At 46.0% G+C, this 21,422-nt stretch overlaps 1 protein-coding gene across 3 annotated transcripts in view; it reads right to left on the bottom strand.

Moving 5' to 3' along the window:
* The window catches only part of LOC106606141 (RNA-binding motif, single-stranded-interacting protein 3), a 219,507-nt gene that overhangs the window by 197,507 nt on the left and 578 nt on the right, over positions 1 to 21,422 (bottom strand). The gene's annotated exons all lie outside the window — the stretch shown is intronic.

Below are 21,422 nucleotides of genomic sequence, written 5' to 3' on the forward strand. Positions count from 1 at the left end.
GCTGGAGGTTACATCTCTCTACTCCTAGCTGGATGTTACATCTCTCTCTACTCCTAGCTGGAGGTTACATCTCTCTCCTCCTAGCTGGAGGTTACATTCTCTCTACTCCTAGCTGGAGGTTACATCTCTCTACTCCTAGCTGGAGGTTACATCTCTCTACTCCTAGCTGGAGGTTACATCTCTCTCTACTCCTAGCTGGAGGTTACATCTCTCTACTCCTAGCTGGAGGTTACATCTCTCTCTACTCCTAGCTGGAGGTTCCATCTCTCTCTACTCCTAGCTGGAGGTTACATCTCTCTCTACTCCTAGCTGGAGGTTACATCTCTCTCTACTCCTAGCTGGAGGTTACATCTCTCTCTACTCCTAGCTGGAGGTTACATCTCTCTACTCCTAGCTGGAGGTTACATCTCTCTCTACTCCTAGCTGGAGGTTACATCTCTCTACTCCTAGCTGGAGGTTACATCTCTCTCTACTCCTAGCTGGAGGTTACATCTCTCTCCTCCTAGCTGGAGGTTACATCTCTCTCTACTCCTAGCTGGAGGTTACATCTCTCTCTCCTCCTAGCTGGAGGTTACATCTCTCTCTACACCTAGCTGGAGGTTACATCTCTCTCTACTCCTAGCTGGAGGTTACATCTCTCTCTACTCCTAGCTGGAGGTTACATCTCTCTCTACTCCTAGCTGGAGGTTACATCTCTCTACCTCCTAGCTGGAGGTTACATCTCTCTCACTCCTAGCTGGAGGTTACATCTCTCTCTACTCCTAGCTGGAGGTTACATCTCTCTCACTCCTAGCTGGAGGTTACATCTCTCTCTACTCCTAGCTGGAGGTTACATCTCTCTCTACTCCTAGCTGGAGGTTACATCTCTCTCTACTCCTAGCTGGAGGTTACATCTCTCTCTACTCCTAGCTGGAGGTTACATCTCTCTCTACTCCTAGCTGGAGGTTACATCTCTCTCTACTCCTAGCTGGAGGTTACATCTCTCTACTCCTAGCTGGAGGTTACATCTCTCTCTACTCCTAGCTGGAGGTTACATCTCTCTACTCCTAGCTGGAGGTTACATCTCTCTCTACTCCTAGCTGGAGGTTACATCTCTCTCTACTCCTAGCTGGAGGTTACATCTCTCTCTACTCCTAGCTGGAGGTTACATCTCTCTACTCCTAGCTGGAGGTTACATCTCTCTCTACTCCTAGCTGGAGGTTACATCTCTCTACTCCTAGCTGGAGGTTACATCTCTCTCTACTCCTAGCTGGAGGTTACATCTCTCTCTACTCCTAGCTGGAGGTTACATCTCTCTCTACTCCTAGCTGGAGGTTACATCTCTCTCTACTCCTAGCTGGAGGTTACATCTCTCTACTCCTAGCTGGAGGTTACATCTCTCTACTCCTAGCTGGAGGTTACATCTCTCTACTCCTAGCTGGAGGTTACATCTCTCTCTACTCCTAGCTGGAGGTTACATCTCTCTCTACTCCTAGCTGGAGGTTACATCTCTCTACTCCTAGCTGGAGGTTACATCTCTCTACTCCTAGCTGGAGGTTACATCTCTCTCTACTCCTAGCTGGAGGTTACATCTCTCTACTCCTAGCTGGATGTTACATCTCTCTCTACTCCTAGCTGGAGGTTACATCTCTCTCTACTCCTAGCTGGAGGTTACATCTCTCTCTACTCCTAGCTGGAGGTTACATCTCTCTCTACTCCTAGCTGGAGGTTACATCTCTCTACTCCTAGCTGGAGGTTACATCTCTCTCCTCCTAGCTGGAGGTTACATCTCTCTACTCCTAGCTGGAGGTTACATCTCTCTCCTCCTAGCTGGAGGTTACATCTCTCTACTCCTAGCTGGAGGTTACATCTCTCTGCCATGCGTCCCAAATTCCTATGTAGTGCATTACTTTTGAACAGGTCCCACACGGCTCTGGTCAAAAGTAGGGCTCTCGTCAAAAGTAGTGCACTATCCTCAATCTTCTCAATTTATGATATAGTCTTTGTTGGTCACTTAGTCCACTTGCTTTTAGAGCCGGGGGTTAAGGAATATCATCATAACGGGGCCTTTAAATGCCCTGGATACATCAGACTGCTTTTCTGCTTGTTACAAAGTGGACCTGCATTAAAAATGCAACAAGCCCATTATTCTGTGGCCGACCGAAGATGTTACTCTGTGCTGTTGTCTGCTTAGTGCTGCTTTGTAGAAGCAGGGTAGAAGCAGGGTAGAGGAAGGGTAGAGCAGAGTAGAGTAGAGTAGAAGCAACAGGTAGAGTAGAGTAGAGCAGAGCAGGATAGATGAGAGTCGAGTCGAGTCAAGATAGGTGTCTAGCTGTCTAGGAGACTACTAGCTGTCTAGGAGACTACTAAGCTGTCTAGGAGACTACTAGCTGTCTAGGAGACTACTAGCTGTCTAGGAGACTACTAGCTGTCTAGGAGACTACTAAGCTGTCTAGGAGACTACTAGCTGTCTAGGAGACTACTAGCTGTCTAGGAGACTACTAAGCTGTCTAGGAGACTACTAGCTGTCTAGGAGACTACCAGCTGTCTAGGAGACTACTAGCTGTCTAGGAGACTACTAAGCTGTCTAGGAGACTACTAGCTGTCTAGGAGACTACTAGCTGTCTAGGAGACTACTAAGGAGACTGACACATCCTTATCTTCCTCACTGCCTGTCAATCAGAAAGCTTACATACACTGCAATGCAGACTCTAATGACCAGCTTTCACAGGCAGACAGACAGGCACTTTCTGATAATACAATAGGGAAGACCTCTTTATAATACTATAATAGGGAGAATATGCTCAAATCCCACCCACACACACACCTCTCTCTCTCCCTCTCTCTTTACTTCTCTCTTTACCTCTCTCTCCCTCTCCCTCTCTCCCTCTCCCTTCACCTCTCTCTTCACCTCCCTCTCTCCCTCTCTCTCTCTCCCTCTCCCTCTCCCTCTCCCCTCTCTCTCTCTCTTCACCTCTCTCTCCCTCTCCCTCTCCCCCTCCCCCTCTCTCTCTCTTCACCTCTCTCTCTCTCTCTCTCTCTCTCTCTCTCTCCCCCTCTCCCCCTCTCTCCCTCTCCCCCTCTCCCCTCTCCCCCCCTCTCCCTCCCCCTCTCCCCCGTTATTTAATTAAGAGAGGATTGAGCCGGCAGCCAGTGGTTCTTAAATAAGAATATAACCGATCATACAGGGTCATTTGTACATATATGGGTATAAGTTGGGAGAGAGAGGCTCTTAGGCTGGCAGTCAGCATCCCATCCCACCCAATAGATGGTTAGAGAGGGTGCCCAGGACACAGTGGGGAAACACACACAGAGAGATGTGGGAAAGAATGGAGGGAGAGAGAGATATGGGAAAGAATGGAGGGAGAGAGAGATGAGGGAAAGGAAGGAAGGAGGGAGAGAGAGATGGGAAAAGAGGAAGGGAGAGAGAGATGTGGGAAAGAATGGAGGGAGAGAGAGACATATGGGAAAGGAGGGAGGGAGAGAGAGATATGGGAAAGAATGGAGGGAGAGAGAGATGTGGGAAAGAATGGAGGGAGAGAGAGATATGGGAAAGGAGGGAGGGAGAGAGAGATATGGGAAAGAATGGAGGGAGAGGGAGATGTGGGAAAGGAGGGAGGGAGAGAGAGATATGGGAAAGGAGGGAGGGAGAGAGAGATATGGGAAAGGAGGGAGGGAGAGAGAGATGGGAAAAGAGGGCGGGAGAGAAAGATGTGGGAAAGGAGGGAGGGAGAAAGAGATGGGAGAGAAAAGAGAGGGGGGTGTAGGGAAGCATACTTATAAAGCCTTTTTTGATTTTCCTATGGATATTCCTATAAATATTCCTATGGATATTCCTATGGATATTCCTATGGATATTCCTATGGATATTCCTATAGATATTCCTATGGATATTCCTATAGACATTCCTATAGATATTACTATAGATATTCCTATAGATATTCCTATGGATACAGTATTCCTATAGATATTCCAAAAGATATTCCTATGGATATTCCTATAGATATTCCTATGGATATTCCTATAGATACAGTATTCCTATAGATATTCCTATAGATATTCCTATAGATATTCCTATGGATATTCCTATAGATACAATATTCCTATAGATATTCCTATAGACATTCCTATAGATATTCCTATAGATACAGTATTCCTATGGATATTCCTATAGATATTCCTATAGATATTCCTATAGATATTCCTATAGAATATTCCTATAGATATTCCTATGGATATTCCTATAGATATTCCTATAGATATGATACGACAACCTGCACCTAAAACCTCTGGACTTCATGGAAAGAAATACGCTCCACTGCATTCCCTGTACCACCACCTGAGAGTCAGAGAGCTGCAGAGAGAGAAGCCCATGTAGCTACAACGCAGCCGTTCACTGCCAGTCTCCCTCTCCCTCCACATCCACACACAACACTGCCAGTCTCCCTCTCCCTCCACATCCACACACCTCACTGCCAGTCTCCCTCTCCCTCCACATCCACACACCTCACTGCCAGTGTCCCTCTCCCTGCACATCCACACCACTCAGTGCCAGTCTCCCTCTCCCTGCACATCCACACCACTCAGTGCCAGTCTCCCTCTCCCTGCACATCCACACCACTCAGTGCCAGTCTCCCTCTCCCTGCACATCCACACCTCTCAGTGCCAGTCTCCCTCTCCCTGCACATCCACACTACTCAGTGCCAGTGTCCCTCTCCCTGCACATCCACACCACTCAGTGCCAGTCTCCCTCTCCCTGTACATCCATACCACTCAGTGCCAGTGTCCCTCTCCCTGTACACCCACACCACTCAGTGCCAGTCTCCCTCTCCCTGCACATCCACACCACTCAGTGCCAGTGTCCCTCTCCCTGCACATCCACACCACTCAGTGCCAGTCTCCCTCTCCCTGTACATCCACACCACTCAGTGCCAGTCTCCCTCTCCCTGTACATCCACACCACTCAGTGCCAGTCTCCCTCTCCCTGTACATCCACACCACTCAGTGCATGGGAAGTGATTTGCATAATTGTGGTAGTTTATGTCTTACATGAGAGAAGAAACATTACCATCCTTTCTATATGCACTAGAGAGTGGTTAAGTTGTGTTTCTAACCATCCCTTTTCTGCACAAGCACAGAGAGACAGAGAGAGAGAGAGAGAGACAAAGAGAGACAGAGAGAAAGACAGAGAGAGACAGAGAGAGAGAGAGAGAGAGAGAGAGAGAGAGACAGAGAGAGAGAGAAGGCATACTATACTGCCTTAACGAAGACTGACGGAGAACAGACAAGCAGCATACTGCCTTAATGAAGACTGACAGAGAACAGACAAGCAGCATACTGCCTTAATGAAGACTGACAGAGAACAGACAAGCAGCATACTGCCTTAATGAAGACTGACAGAACAGACAAGCAGCATACTGCCTTAATGAAGACTGACAGAACAGACAAGCAGCATACTGCCTTAATGAAGACTGACAGAACAGACAAGCAGCATACTGCCTTAATGAAGACTGACGGGGAACAGACAAGCAGCATACTGCCTTAATGAAGACTGACAGAACAGACAAGCAGCATACTGCCTTAACGAAGACTGACAGAACAGACAAGCAGCATACTGCCTTAACGAAGACTGACAGTATTCAACAACACATGACATAGCACCGTTACTGCTCCTAAACAAACAGTTTCAAGTCATTTCTAACAGTTTCCTCTCCTGCTGTAACAGCTGTTCCACAGTCTGGGATCAGTTCATTTCTGACACGCTACGTTAGATACAAGGTTTCCCTACTGCCTACTTTTTACACTATACATGACAAAAAAACATTTGAGATGTTTTCCAATGAGTTTGTGTATTATCTACCTGTACATCTAGCCAGCGGTCTCTGAGTGTGTGTGTGTGTGTGTGTGTTAATCTCCCTGTACATCTAGCCAGCCAGTGGTCTCTGAAGAGCTGTGTGTGATAAACAGCCTGAAGGATGGATGATCTAGGCCTCTCTAGACCTCTGGGGAAGAACAACAAACACCAAAAAACACACACACACACACACACACACACACACACACACACACACACACACACACACACCTCATCCTCCCATAGAGCCCCCAGTGTGGAGTTAGTGTACATGTTTAATTCACTCTCTATGGTAACAGAGCTGTATGTCTCTCCATCTCTCTACGGTAACAGAGCTGTATGTCTCTCCATCTCTCTACGGTAACAGAGCTGTATGTCTCTCCATCTCTCTATGGTAACAGAGCTGTATGTCTCTCCATCTCTCTACGGTAACAGAGCTGTATGTCTCTCCATCTCTCGACGGTAACAGAGCTGTATGTCTCTCCATCTCTCTACGGTAACAGAGCTGTATGTCTCTCCATCTCTCTACGGTAACAGAGCTGTATGTCTCTCCATCTCTCTACGGTAACAGAGCTGTATGTCTCTCCATCTCTCTACGGTAACAGAGCTGTATGTCTCTCCATCTCTCTACGGTAACAGAGCTGTATGTCTCTCCATCTCTCTATGGTAACAGAGCTGTATGTCTCTCCATCTCTCTATGGTAACAGAGCTGTATGTCTCTCCATCTCTCTACGGTAACAGAGCTGTATGTCTCTCCATCTCTCTACGGTAACAGAGCTGTATGTCTCTCCATCTCTCTATGGTAACAGAGCTGTATGTCTCTCCATCTCTCTACGGTAACAGAGCTGTATGTCTCTCCATCTCTCTATGGTAACAGAGCTGTATGTCTCTCCATCTCTCTATGGTAACAGAGCTGTATGTCTCTCCATCTCTCTACGGTAACAGAGCTGTATGTCTCTCCATCTCTCTACGGTAACAGAGCTGTATGTCTCTCCATCTCTCTATGGTAACAGAGCTGTATGTCTCTCCATCTCTCTACGGTAACAGAGCTGTATGTCTCTCCATCTCTCTATGGTAACAGAGCTGTATGTCTCTCCATCTCTCTACGGTAACAGAGCTGTATGTCTCTCCATCTCTCGACGGTAACAGAGCTGTATGTCTCTCCATCTCTCTACGGTAACAGAGCTGTATGTCTCTCCATCTCTCTATGGTAACAGAGCTGTATGTCTCTCCATCTCTCTACGGTAACAGAGCTGTATGTCTCTCCATCTCTCTATGGTAACAGAGCTGTATGTCTCTCCATCTCTCTATGGTAACAGAGCTGTATGTCTCTCCATCTCTCTATGGTAACAGAGCTGTATGTCTCTCCAGTCTCTATGGTAACAGAGCTGTATGTCTCTCCATCTCTCTATGGTAACAGAGCTGTATGTCTCTCCATCTCTCTACGGTAACAGAGCTGTATGTCTCTCCATCTCTCTATGGTAACAGAGCTGTATGTCTCTCCATCTCTCTCTACGGTAACAGAGCTGTATGTCTCTCCATCTCTCTATGGTAACAGAGCTGTATGTCTCTCCATCTCTCTATGGTAACAGAGCTGTATGTCTCTCCATCTCTCTATGGTAACAGAGCTGTATGTCTCTCCATCTCTACGGTAACAGAGCTGTATGTCTCTCCATCTCTCTATGGTAACAGAGCTGTATGTCTCTCCATCTCTCTATGGTAACAGAGCTGTATGTCTCTCCATCTCTCTACGGTAACAGAGCTGTATGTCTCTCCATCTCTCTACGGTAACAGAGCTGTATGTCTCTCCAGTCTCTATGGTAACAGAGCTGTATGTCTCTCCATCTCTCTACGGTAACAGAGCTGTATGTCTCTCCATCTCTCTACGGTAACAGAGCTGTATGTCTCTCCATCTCTCTACGGTAACAGAGCTGTATGTCTCTCCATCTCTCTACGGTAACAGAGCTGTATGTCTCTCCATCTCTCTATGGTAACAGAGCTGTATGTCTCTCCATCTCTCTACGGTAACAGAGCTGTATGTCTCTCCATCTCTCTATGGTAACAGAGCTGTATGTCTCTCCATCTCTCTATGGTAACAGAGCTGTATGTCTCTCCATCTCTCTATGGTAACAGAGCTGTATGTCTCTCCATCTCTCTACGGTAACAGAGCTGTATGTCTCTCCATCTCTCTACGGAAACAGAGCTGTATGTCTCTCCATCTCTCTACGGTAACAGAGCTGTATGTCTCTCCATCTCTCTACGGTAACAGAGCTGTATGTCTCTCCATCTCTCTACGGTAACAGAGCTGTATGTCTCTCCATCTCTCTACGGTAACAGAGCTGTATGTCTCTCCATCTCTCTACGGTAACAGAGCTGTATGTCTCTCCAGTCTCTATGTGACAAATAAAATGTCATTTGAATGTATTATTTGATTTATAAACCACTCCAGGGACAGACTCTACCAAACCTACATCTCTCTGTAACCAGGGACAGACTCTACCAAACCTACATCTCTCTATAACCAGGGACAGACTCTACCAAACCTACATCTCTCTATAACCAGGGACAGACTCTACCAAACCTACATCTCTCTGTAACCTGGGACAGACTCTACCAAACCTACACCTCTCTATAACCAGGGACAGACTCTACCAAACCTACATCTCTCTGTAACCAGGGACAGACTCTACCAAACCTACATCTCTCTATAACCAGGGACAGACTCTACCAAACCTACATCTCTCTATAACCAGGGACAGACTCTACCAAACCTTCATCTCTCTATAATCAGGGACAGACTCTACCAAACCTTCATCTCTCTGTAACCAGGGACAGACTCTACCAAACCTACATCTCTCTGTAACCAGGGACAGACTCTCCCAAACCTATATCTCTCTATAACCAGGGACAGACTCTACCAAACCTACAACATCTCTACATCAAATAATTGTGATTATCTTTGTACCAAGGAAAGAAGCGAAGTCTCCTCCCTAAAAAACAGAAACTCTAGGCCAAGTCTTTCTGCTTATTTCACCCGTGTTTATCGTTGTCAAAAATAAAATGTTTTTATTTTTTGCATGCAGTTTTTTTCTCTCGATATGGCCAATTTTAACTTTGTGGCTGTGGAATCTAGTAGAAACAGATGATGATCTGCACACAGGCTTGAAAATCCCACTACCAGTTGAAGCACCACCTTCGCCCATTCCTGATTCGTCCAAATAATCAATGATGAAAATTTCAAAACCAGGAACTACTGCTGCTCGTAATCAAATAATTCTGTGTGAGCCTTGACAGATTCTCTCTGTTTCATCTGTCCATGAGAGATTATGTTGTGTTATCTCTGCTGGAGTGACCGGTGACACGAGCTTACCAGACGAGCAAAATGACTTCTATGCTCGCTTCGAGGTAAGTAACACTGAAGCGAGCATGAGAGCACCAGCTGTTCCGGATGACTGTGTGATCATGCTCTCCGCAGCCGATGTGAGTAAGACCTTTAATAAACAGTTCAGCATTCACAAGGCCGCAGGGCCAGACGGATTACCAGGACGTGTACTCCGAGCATGAGCTGACCAACTGGCAAGTGTCTTCACTGACATGTTCAACCTCTCCCTGACTGAGTCTGTAATACCAACATGTTTCAAGCAGACCACCATAGTCCCTGTGCCCAAGAACACTAAGGTAACCTGCCTAAATGACTACCGACCAGTAGCACTCACGTCTGTAGCCATGAAGTGCTTTGAAAGGCTGGTCATGGCTCACATCAACACCATTATCCCAGAAACCATAGACCCACTCCAATTTGCATACCGCCCCAACAGATCCACAGATGATGCAATCTCTATTGCACACCACACTGCCCTTTCCCACCTGGACAAAAGGAACACATATGTGAGAATGCTATTCATTGACTACAGCTCAGCGTTCAACACCATAGTGCCCTCGATGCTCATCACTAAGCTAAGGTCCCTGGGACTAAACACCTCCCTCTGCAACTGGATCCTGGACTTCCTGACGGGCCGCCCCCAGGTGGTAAGGGTAGGTAACAACACGTCCGCCACGCTGATCTTCAACACGGGGGCCCCTCAGGGGTGCGTGCTTAGTCCCCTCCTGTACTCGCTGTTCACTCATGACTGCATGGCCAGGCACGACTGCAACACCTTCATTAAGTTTGCCGATGACACAACAGTGGTAGGCCTGATCACCGACAAAGATGAGACAGCCTATAGGGAGGTCAGAGACCTGGCCGTGTGGTGCCAGGACAACAACCTCTCCCTCACCGTGATCAAGACAAAGTCATGAAGAGGGCAAGACAAAACCTTTTCCCCCTCAGGAGACTGAAAAGATTTGGCATGGGTCCCCAGATTCTCAAAACATTCTATAGCTGCACCAGAGAGCATCCTGACTGGTTGCATCACTGCCTGGTATTGCAACTGCTCGGCCTCTGACCGCAAGGCACTACAGAAGGTAGTGTGTACGGCCCGGTACATCACTGGGGCCATGCTTCCTGTCATCCAGGACCTCTATACCAGGCGGTGTCAGAGGAAGGCCCTAAAATTGTCAAGACTCCAGCCACCCTAGTCATAGACTGTTCTCTCTGCTACCGCACGGCAGCGGTACCGGCGCACCAAGTCTAGGTCCAAGAGGCTTCTAAACAGCTTCTACCCCCCAAGCCATAAGACTCCTGAACATCTAATCAAAGGGCTACCCAGATTCCTCTTTTACACTGCTGCTACTCTCTGTTTATTATCTATGCTTAGTCACTTTAACTCTGCCTACATGTATATATTACCTCAATTACCTCGACTAAGCGGTGCCCCCGCACATTGACTCTGTACCTACACCCCCTGTATATAGCTTCACTATTGTTATTTTACTGCTGCTTTTGAATTATTTGTTACTTTTATTTTCTATTTCACACTTTTTTACTAAAAACTTCTTAAAGCATTGTTGGTTAGGGGCTTGTAAGTAAGTATTTCACTGTAAGGTCTACACCTGTTGTATTCGGCGCATGTGTCACGACCGTCAGATGAAGTAGACCAAGGTGCAGCGTGGTGAGCGTACACTTTCCATTTTATTGAATGTCGCCAGCAAAACCAATAAACAATACAAAACGACCGTGAAGCTTACAGGGCAAAATGCCACAAACAAAGTTAACTACCCACAAGGACAGGTGGGGAAAAGGGCTACCTAAGTATGGCTCCCAATCAGAGACAACGAAGTACAGCTGTCCCTGATTGAGAGCCACACCAGGCCAAAACAAAGAAATACAAAACATAGAAAATAGAACATAGAATGCCCAAAACCCCAAAACACACATAAAAACACCCCCTGCCACGCCCTGACCAAACTACAATAACAAATTTTACTGGTCAGGACGTGACAGCATGTGACAAATAAGCAGATACATGATGTTGTGTTATCTCTGCTGGAGTGACCATTAAGGTATTTAGATACATGATGTTGTGTTATCTCTGCTGGAGTGACTATTAATGCATTTAGATACATGATGTTGTGTTATCTCTGCTGGAGTGACTATTAATGCATTTAGATACATGATGTTGTGTTATCTCTGCTGGAGTGACCATTAAGGTATTTAGATACATGATGTTGTGTTATCTCTGCTGGAGTGACCATTAATGCATTTAGATACATGATGTTGTGTTATCTCTGCTGGAGTGACCATTAATGCATTTAGATACATGATGTTGTGTTATCTCTGCTGGAGTGACCATTAATGCATTGAGATACATGATGTTGTGTTATCTCTGCTGGAGTGACCATTAATGTATTTAGATACATGATGTTGTGTTATCTCTGCTGGAGTGACTATTAATGCATTTAGATACATGATGTTGTGTCATCTCTGCTGGAAGTGACCATTCAGGTATTTGGATCACATTTCGCAGACTAATGTCATGTGAAGAGCTCATTGGAGGGGACGTGATGCCCACTTTAAATGTCCAATCGTTTCTGCCCGTGTCACCGCTGTAATTTAAACATAAAGGTGTTTCTGATTAGACTAATACTCATTACCATAAATACCATTATGTCCTGCTGACCACATTAAGGGACTGGACTATAATGAGATAATGATTGGATGGGAATTACAACCTGCTTTTTAATTTTATTTGGTTGCATCCTGAATAGGCACCATATTCCCCACACTAGTCCCTACCCTAGCCCCTACCCTACACTAGTCCCTACACTAGTCCCTACACTCATCCCCACACTAGTCCCTACTCTAGTCCCTACTCTAGTCCCTACGCTATCCCCTACTCTAGTCCCTACACTAGTCCCTACCCTAGCCCCTACCCTATTCCCTACCCTAGCCCCTACCCTATTCCCTACCCTAGCCCCTACCCTATTCCCTACACTAGTCCCTACGCTAGTCCCTACACTAGTCCCTACACTAGTCCCTACTCTAGTCCCTACGCTAGCCCCTACACTCGTTCCTACACTAGTCCCTACTCTAGTCCCTACTCTAGTCCCTACTCTAGTCCCTACAATAGTCCCCACATTAGTCCCTACATTAGTCCCCACACTCATCCCCACACTAGTCCCTACACTAGTCCCCACACTAGTCCCTACACTAGTCCCTACATTAGTCCCCACACTCATCCCCACACCAGTCCCTACTCTAGTCCCTACTCTAGTCCCTACACTAGTCCCCACACTAGTCCCCACACTAGTCCCTACATTAGTCCCCACACTAGTCCCCACACTAGTCCCCACTCTATTCCCTACACTAGTCCCTACACTAGTCCCTACACTAGTCCCTACTCTTTACTCTAGTCCCTACTCTAGTCCATACACTAGTCCCTACTCTAGTCCCTACACTAGTCCCTACACTAGTCCCTACTCTAGTCCCTACACTAGTCCCCACATTAGTCCCTACATTAGTCCCTACTCTAGTCCCTACACTAGTCCCTACACTAGTCCCTACTCTAGTCCCTACTCTAGTCCCTACACTAGTCCCTACACTAGTCCCTACTCTAGTCCCTACTCTAGTCTCTTTAGTAGTCCCGACTCTAGTCCCTACACTAGTCCCTACTCTAGTCCCTACTCTAGTCCCTACTGTAGTCCCTACTGTAGTCCCTACACTAGTCCCTACTCTAGTCCCTACACTCATCCCTACACTAGTCCCTACATTAGTCCCAACACTAGTCCCTACTCTATTCCCTACACTAGTCCCTACACTATTCCCAACACTAGTCCCTACACTAGTCCCTACTCTAGTCTTTACTCTAGTCCCTACGCTATCCCCTACTCTAGTCCCTACTCTAGTCCTTACACTACTCCCTACACATCATCCAATCAGATCATTTATAGTGTTACTAGTGTTCAATCATCCAATTTACACACCCATCATCCGTCATCATCAGACTAACCACTGGTAGTTAAACACTGAGACCATCAGACTAACCACTGGTAGTTAAACACTGAGACCATCAGACTAACCACTGGTAGTTAAACACTGAGACCATCATCAGACTAACCACTGGTAGTTAAACACTGAGACCATCATCAGACTAACCACTGGTAGTTAAACACTGAGACCATCATCAGACTAACCACTGGTAGTTAAACACTGAGACCATCATCAGACTAACCACTGGTAGTTAAACACTGAGATCATCAGACTAACCACTGGTAGTTAAACACTGAGAACATCAGACTAACCACTGGTAGTTAAACACTGAGACCATCACCAGACTAACCACTGGTAGTTAAACACTGAGACCATCATCAGACTAACCACTGGTAGTTAAACACTGAGACCATCACCAGACTAACCACTGGTAGTTAAACACTGAGACCATCAGACTAACCACTGGTAGTTAAACACTGAGACCATCATCAGACTAACCACTGGTAGTTAAACACTGAGACCATCATCAGACTAACCACTGGTAGTTAAACACTGAGACCATCATCAGACTAACCACTGGTAGTTAAACACTGAGACCATCACCAGACTAACCACTGGTAGTTAAACACTGAGACCATCAGACTAACCACTGGTAGTTAAACACTGAGACCATCATCAGACTAACCACTGGTAGTTAAACACTGAGACCATCATCAGACTAACCACTGGTAGTTAAACACTGAGACCATCAGACTAACCACTGGTAGTTAAACACTGAGACCATCATCAGACTAACCACTGGTAGTTAAACACTGAGACCATCATCAGACTAACCACTGGTAGTTAAACACTGAGACTATCAGACTAACCACTGGTAGTTAAACACTGAGACCATCAGACTAACCACTGGTAGTTAAACACTGAGACCATCATCAGACTAACCACTGGTAGTTAAACACTGAGACCATCAGACTAACCACTGGTAGTTAAACACTGAGACCATCATCAGACTAACCACTGGTAGTTAAACACTGAGACCATCAGACTAACCACTGGTAGTTAAACACTGAGACCATCAGACTAACCACTGGTAGTTAAACACTGAGACCATCACCAGACTAACCACTGGTAGTTAAACACTGAGACCATCATCAGAAATGTGTGTGTGTGTGTGTGTGTGTGTGTGTGTGTGTGTGTGTGTGTACATAGAATGTTGTTGAAATAGTGCTATTGTAAATCTTTGATGGTTGCTGCTCTGATTAACAGAAAATGGACCGTAGCAGAGTGTAAGCTGCTCTGCCACACAACAACACACACACACACACACACACACACACACACACACACACACACACACACACACACACACACACACACACACACACACACACACACACACACACACACACACACACACACACACACCAATATGAAATCACACCCTTCTCTATATAGCCAGGACCCCAGCTTTGTTTAATGGCAGAAAGCTCTGTACTTTACAGACTGTATTGTGCCCCATGGGGAAGGCTTATTGCAGTGTCATGTACACGTTTAAAGAGGCATTTTAAATACAAAATAAATTGACAACACAACTTTAATAACAGTTACAAACCAATAAAAAGAGACTAGCCTGCTGGCCTCACTGGGTCGATAGGAACATTAGGCCGAGCTGTTTAGGAGGGATATCACCTGGCACAAATGATTGTCCAGATGTATTTTTCCTGCCAAGGGTTGTTCTATACCTGCACCCATAGGGGAGTAGTTCAAAGTCCGGGTACAGGCAGTGTGTTGGAGAGGGGCCTGACCTTTAAAGATCTCATCCAGGCCTGTCTGTTTCACTCCAAGTACCTTGCAGAGGGCCCTGACCTTAAAGATCTCATCCAGGCCTGTCTGTTTGACTCCAAGTACCTTGCTGAGGGGCCTGACCTTTAAAGATCTCATCCAGGCCTGTCTGTTTCACTCCAAGTACCTTGCTGAGGGCCCTGACCTTAAAGATCTCATCCAGGCCTGTCTGTTTCACTCCAAGTACCTTGCTGAGGGCACTGACCTTAAAGATCTCATCCAGGCCTGTCTGTTTCACCCCAAGTACCTTGCTGAGGGCACTGACCTTAAAGATCTCATCCAGGCCTGTCTGTTTCACTCCAAGTACCTTGCTGAGGGCCCTGACCTTAAAGATCTCATCCAGGCCTGTCTGTTTCACTCCAAGTACCTTGCTGAGGGCCCTGACCTTAAAGATCTCATCCAGGCCTGTCTGTTTCACTCCAAGTACCTTGCTGAGGGCCCTGACCTTAAAGATCTCATCCAGGCCTGTCTGTTTCACTCCAAGTACCTTGCTGAGGGGCCTGACCTTTAAAGATCTCATCCAGGCCTGTCTGTTTCACTCCAAGTACCTTGGGGAGGGCACTGACCTTAAAGATCTCATCCAGGCCTGTCTGTTTGACTCCAAGTACCTTGGGGAGGGCACTGACCTTAAAGATCTCATCCAGGCCTGTCTGTTTCACTCCAAGTACCTTGCTTGCTGTGGTGATAATCCTTCTCAGCATATTTCTCTGGCTGACAGTGGCATTGCCAAACCAACAAACAATACAAAAAGTTCAAAAACTCTCAATGAAAGATTTGTAAAACAGAGTCAGTATAGTCCAGTCAACATTAAAATGATCCCAGCTTGTTGAGGAAGTACAGTCTCTTTTTTTGTAGATCAGGTCTGTACATTTATTCCACTGAAGCTTATTGTCCAAGAGGACACCCAGGTAATCTGTATTCCTCCACCACCTGTTCTGACCTCTGGTAGATGTCTGCCGAGGTCAGTGTTGCTCGCTTCCTGAAGTCTACCCACATCTCTTTGGTCTCGTTGGTTCTGAGGACTACGTGTGATTGGTCACACCACTCTACCAAGTCATTTAGGACCGAGCCATGTTGTTCCTCATCATGCAACAGGCTGATCAAGGCAGCGTCGTCAGAGAACTTAACGAGGCGTCTGTCAGGATGGAAACTAGTACAACTATTAATGAACGAGATGTACAGGAGTGGGGACAAAGCACATCCCTGACAGACACCTCTCTGCTGTTGAAGGGACCAAACACCTGGTAGGAGTCCCAAATGGCACCCTATTCCCTATATAGTGCACTACTATAGACAAGGACCCAATGGCACCCTATTCCCTATAAAGTGCACTACTATAGACAAGGACCCAATGGCACCCTATTCCCTATATAGTGCACTACTTTAGACCAGGACCAAATGGTACCCTAGGAGGAGGACTGACACCACTATATATATATATATATATATATATATATATATATATATATATATATATATATATATATATATACACACACATGAGCAGAGAGGAGGACTGACACCACTGTATATATACACACACATCAGCAGAGAGGAGGACTGACACCACTGTATATATACACACACATCAGCAGAGAGGAGGACTGACACCACTGTATATATACACACACATCAGCAGAGAGGAGGACTGACACCACTGTATATATACACACACATCAGCAGAGAGGAGGACTGACACCACTGTATATATACACACACATCAGCAGAGAGGAGGACTGACACCACTGTATATATACACACATCAGCAGAGAGGAGGACTGACACCACTGTATATATACACACATCAGCAGAGAGGAGGACTGACACCACTGTATATATACACACACATCAGCAGAGAGGAGGACTGACACCACTGTATATATACACACACACATCAGCAGAGAGGAGGACTGACACCACTGTATATATACACACATCAGCAGAGAGGAGGACTGACACCACTGTATAAATACACACATCAGCAGAGAGGAGGACTGACACCACTGTATATATACACACATCAGCAGAGAGGAGGACTGACACCACTGTATATATACACACATCAGCAGAGAGGAGGACTGACACCACTGTATATATACACACATCAGCAGAGAGGAGGACTGACACCACTGTATATATACACACATCAGCAGAGAGGAGGACTGACACCACTGTATCCACAGAGCTGTCATCAGGTAAAACACTGACAGTCAGATTAGAGAACAACTGTAAGGGTGGGGACAGAAAGACATCCTGGAAGAGAGAGGCTCAATGCTCTTTAACTGAGCCTGGAGATGGACTAAGAGAACCAGCTGTAGGGACAGAGAGGGACTAGTATGGACTAAGAGAACCAGCTGTAGGGACAGAGAGGGACTAGTATGGACTAAGAGAACCAGCTGTAGGGACAGAGAGGGACTAGTATGGACTAAGAGAACCAGCTGTAGGGACAGAGAGGGACTAGTATGGACTAAGAGAACCAGCTGTAGGGACAGAGAGGGACTAGTATGGACTAAGAGAACCAGCTGTAGGGACAGAGAGGGACTAGTATGGACTAAGAGAACCAGCTGTAGGGACAGAGAGGGACTAGTATGGACTAAGAGAACCAGCTGTAGGGACAGAGAGGGACTAGTATGGACTAAGAGAACCAGCTGTAGGGACAGAGAGGGACTAGTATGGACTAAGAGAACCAGCTGTAGGGACAGAGAGGGACTAGTATGGACTAAGAGAACCAGCTGTAGGGACAGAGAGGGACTAGTATGGACTAAGAGAACCAGCTGTAGGGACAGAGAGGGACTAGTATGGACTAAGAGAACCAGCTGTAGGGACAGAGAGGGACTAGTATGGACTAAGAGAACCAGCTGTAGGGACAGAGAGGGACTAGTATGGACTAAGAGAACCAGCTGTAGGGACAGAGAGGGACTAGTATGGACTAAGAGACTGAACCAGCTGTAGGGACAGAGAGGGACTAGTATGGACTAAGAGAACCAGCTGTAGGGACAGAGAGGGACTAGTATGGACTAAGAGAACCAGCTGTAGGGACAGAGAGGGACTAGTATGGACTAAGAGAACCAGCTGTAGGGACAGAGAGGGACTAGTATGGACTAAGATAACCAGCTGTAGGGACAGAGAGGGACTAGTATGGACTAAGAGAACCAGCTGTAGGGACAGAGAGGGACTAGTATGGACTAAGATAACCAGCTGTAGGGACAGAGAGGGACTAGTATGGACTAAGAGACTGAACCAGCTGTAGGAACAGAGAGGGACTAGTATGGACTAAGAGAACCAGCTGTAGGGACAGAGAGGGACTAGTATGGACTAAGAGACTGAACCAGCTGTAGGAACAGAGAGGGACTAGTATGGACTAAGAGAACCAGCTGTAGGGACAGAGAGGGACTAGTATGGACTAAGAGCGAACCAGCTGTAGGGACAGAGAGGGACTAGTATGGACTAAGAGAACCAGCTGTAGGGACAGAGAGGGACTAGTATGGACTAAGAGAACCAGCTGTAGGGACAGAGAGGGACTAGTATGGACTAAGAGAACCAGCTGTAGGGACAGAGAGGGACTAGTATGGACTAAGAGACTGAACCAGCTGTAGGGACAGAGAGGGACTAGTATGGACTAAGAGAACCAGCTGTAGGGACAGAGAGGGACTAGTATGGACTAAGAGACTGAACCAGCTGTAGGGACAGAGAGGGACTAGTATGGACTAAGAGAACCAGCTGTAGGGACAGAGAGGGACTAGTATGGACTAAGAGAACCAGCTGTAGGGACAGAGAGGGACTAGTATGGACTAAGAGACTGAACCAGCTGTAGGAACAGAGAGGGACTAGTATGGACTAAGAGACTGAACCAGCTGTAGGGACAGAGAGGGACTAGTATGGACTAAGAGACTGAACCAGCTGTAGGGACAGAGAGGGACTAGTATGGACTAAGAGAACCAGCTGTAGGGACAGAGAGGGACTAGTATGGACTAAGAGACAGAACCAGCTGAGGTGAGGAGAGCCAGCAGAGACACAGTCTGTACTGTAGAGACACCATACAATAGTCTGTACTGTAGAGACGCCATACAATAGTCTGTACTGTAGAGACGCCATACAATACTCTGTACTGTAGAGACGCCATACAATAGTCTGTACTGTAGAGACGCCATACAATACTCTGTACTGTATCGTCCAAAATAATGTTTGCGATATGTACAGTTGAAGTCGGAAGTTTACAAACACTTAGTCATTAAAACTTGTTTTTCAACCACTCCACAAATTTCTTGTTACCAAACTATAGTTTTGGCAAGTCGGTTAGGACATCTACTTTGTCCATGACACAAGTAATTTTTACAACAATTGTTTAAAGACAGGTTATTTCACTTATAATTCACTGTATCACAATTCCAGTTGGTCAGAAGTTTACATACACTAAGTTAACTGTGCCTTTAAACAGCTTGGAAAATTCCAGAAAATTATATCATGGCTTTAGAAGCTTCTGATAGGCTAATTGACATCAGTTGAGTCAATTAGAGGTGTACCTGTGGATGTATTTCAAGGCCTACCTTCAAACTCAGCGCTTCTTTGCTTGACATCATGGGAAAATCAAAAGAAAACAGCCATGACCTCAGACAAAAAAATGGTAGACCTCCACAAGTCTGGTTCATCCTTGGGAGCAATTTCCAAATGCCTGAAGGTACCACGTTCATCTGTACAAACAATTGTACGCAAGTATAAACACCATGGGACCACGCAGCCGTCATACCACTCAAGAAGGAGATGCGTTCTGTCTGCTAGAGATGAACGTGCTTTGGTGCGAAAAGTGCAAATCAATCCCAGAACAACAGCAAGGACCTTGTGAAGATGCTGGAGGAAACAGGTACAAAAGTCCTATATCGACATAACCTGAAAGGCCGCTCAGCAAGGAAGAAGCCACTGCTCCAAAACCGCCATAAAAAATACATACTACGGTTTGCAACTACACATGGGGACAAAGATCGTACTTTTTGGAGAAATGTCCTCTGGTCTAATGAAACAAAAATAGAACTGTTTGGCCATAATGACCATCGTTATGTTTGGAGGAAAAACGGGGAGGCTTGCAAGCCGAAGAACACCATCCCAACCGTGAAACACAGGGGTGGCAGCATCATGTTGTGGCGGTGCTTTGCTGCAGGAGGGACTGGTGCACTTCACAAAATAAATGGCATCATAAGGACGGAAAATTATGTGGATATATTGAAGCAACATCTCAAGACATCAGTCAGGAAGTTAAAGCTTTGTCGCAAATGGGTCTTCCAAATGAACAATGACCCCAAGCATACTTCCAAAGTTGTTGCAAAATGGCTTAAGGACAACAAAATTGGAGTAGCCATCACAAAGCCCTGACCTCAATCCTATAGATATTTTGTGGGCAGAACTGAAAAAGCGTGTGCGAGCAAGGAGGCCTACAAACCTGACTCAGTTACACCACCTCTGTCAGGAGGAATGGGTCAAAATTCACCCAATTTATTGTCGGAAGCTTGTGGAAGGCTACCCGAAATGTTTGACTCAAGATAAACAATTATACTAATTGAGTGTATGTAAACTTCTGACCCACTGGGAATGTGGTGAAAGAAATAAAAGCTGAAATAAATAATTCTCTCTACTATTCTGACATTTCACATTCTTAAAATAAAGTGGTGATCCTAACTGTCCTAAAACAGGAAACTTTTACTAGGATTAAATGTTAGGAATTGTGAAAAACTGAGATTAAATGTATTTGGCTAAGGTGTATGTAAACTTCCGACTTCAACTGTAAGTATCGATTTTTTCCCCCCGTCAATATTAGACTTGTAGGACAGAGTAAACAGCAGAGAGACACAGCCTGGAGAAGGTCAGGGTGGTCTGGGCTAAGACAGAGGATAGACTCAGTACCATACCTAAGCCTGGAGAAGGTCGGGGTAGTCTGGGCTATGACAGAGGTGGGACACCCTACCTTAGTCTGGAGGTAACGTTAGAAGGACTAGTATGGGGGTAAGACAGAGGAGAGACCCTGAACCATCCTTCCTTTAGATAGAGGAGACACCCTGAACCATCCTTCCTTAGATAGAGGAGACACCCTGAACCATCCTTCCTTTAGATAGAGGAGACACCCTGAACCATCCTTCCTTAGATAGAGGAGACACCCTGAACCATCCTTCCTTAGATAGAGGAGACACCCTGGACCATCTTACCTTAGATAGAGGAGACACCCTGGACCATCTTACCTTAGATAGAGGAGACACCCTGAACCATCCTTCCTTAGATAGAGGAGACACCCTGAACTATCCTTCCTTTAGATAGAGGAGACACCCTGAACCATCCTTCCTTTAGATAGAGGAGACACCCTGAACCATCCTTCCTTAGATAGAGGAGACA

This window comes from Salmo salar, chromosome ssa05 (genome assembly GCF_905237065.1).
Source record: "Salmo salar chromosome ssa05, Ssal_v3.1, whole genome shotgun sequence".
Taxonomy (NCBI): Eukaryota; Metazoa; Chordata; class Actinopteri; order Salmoniformes; family Salmonidae; genus Salmo; species Salmo salar.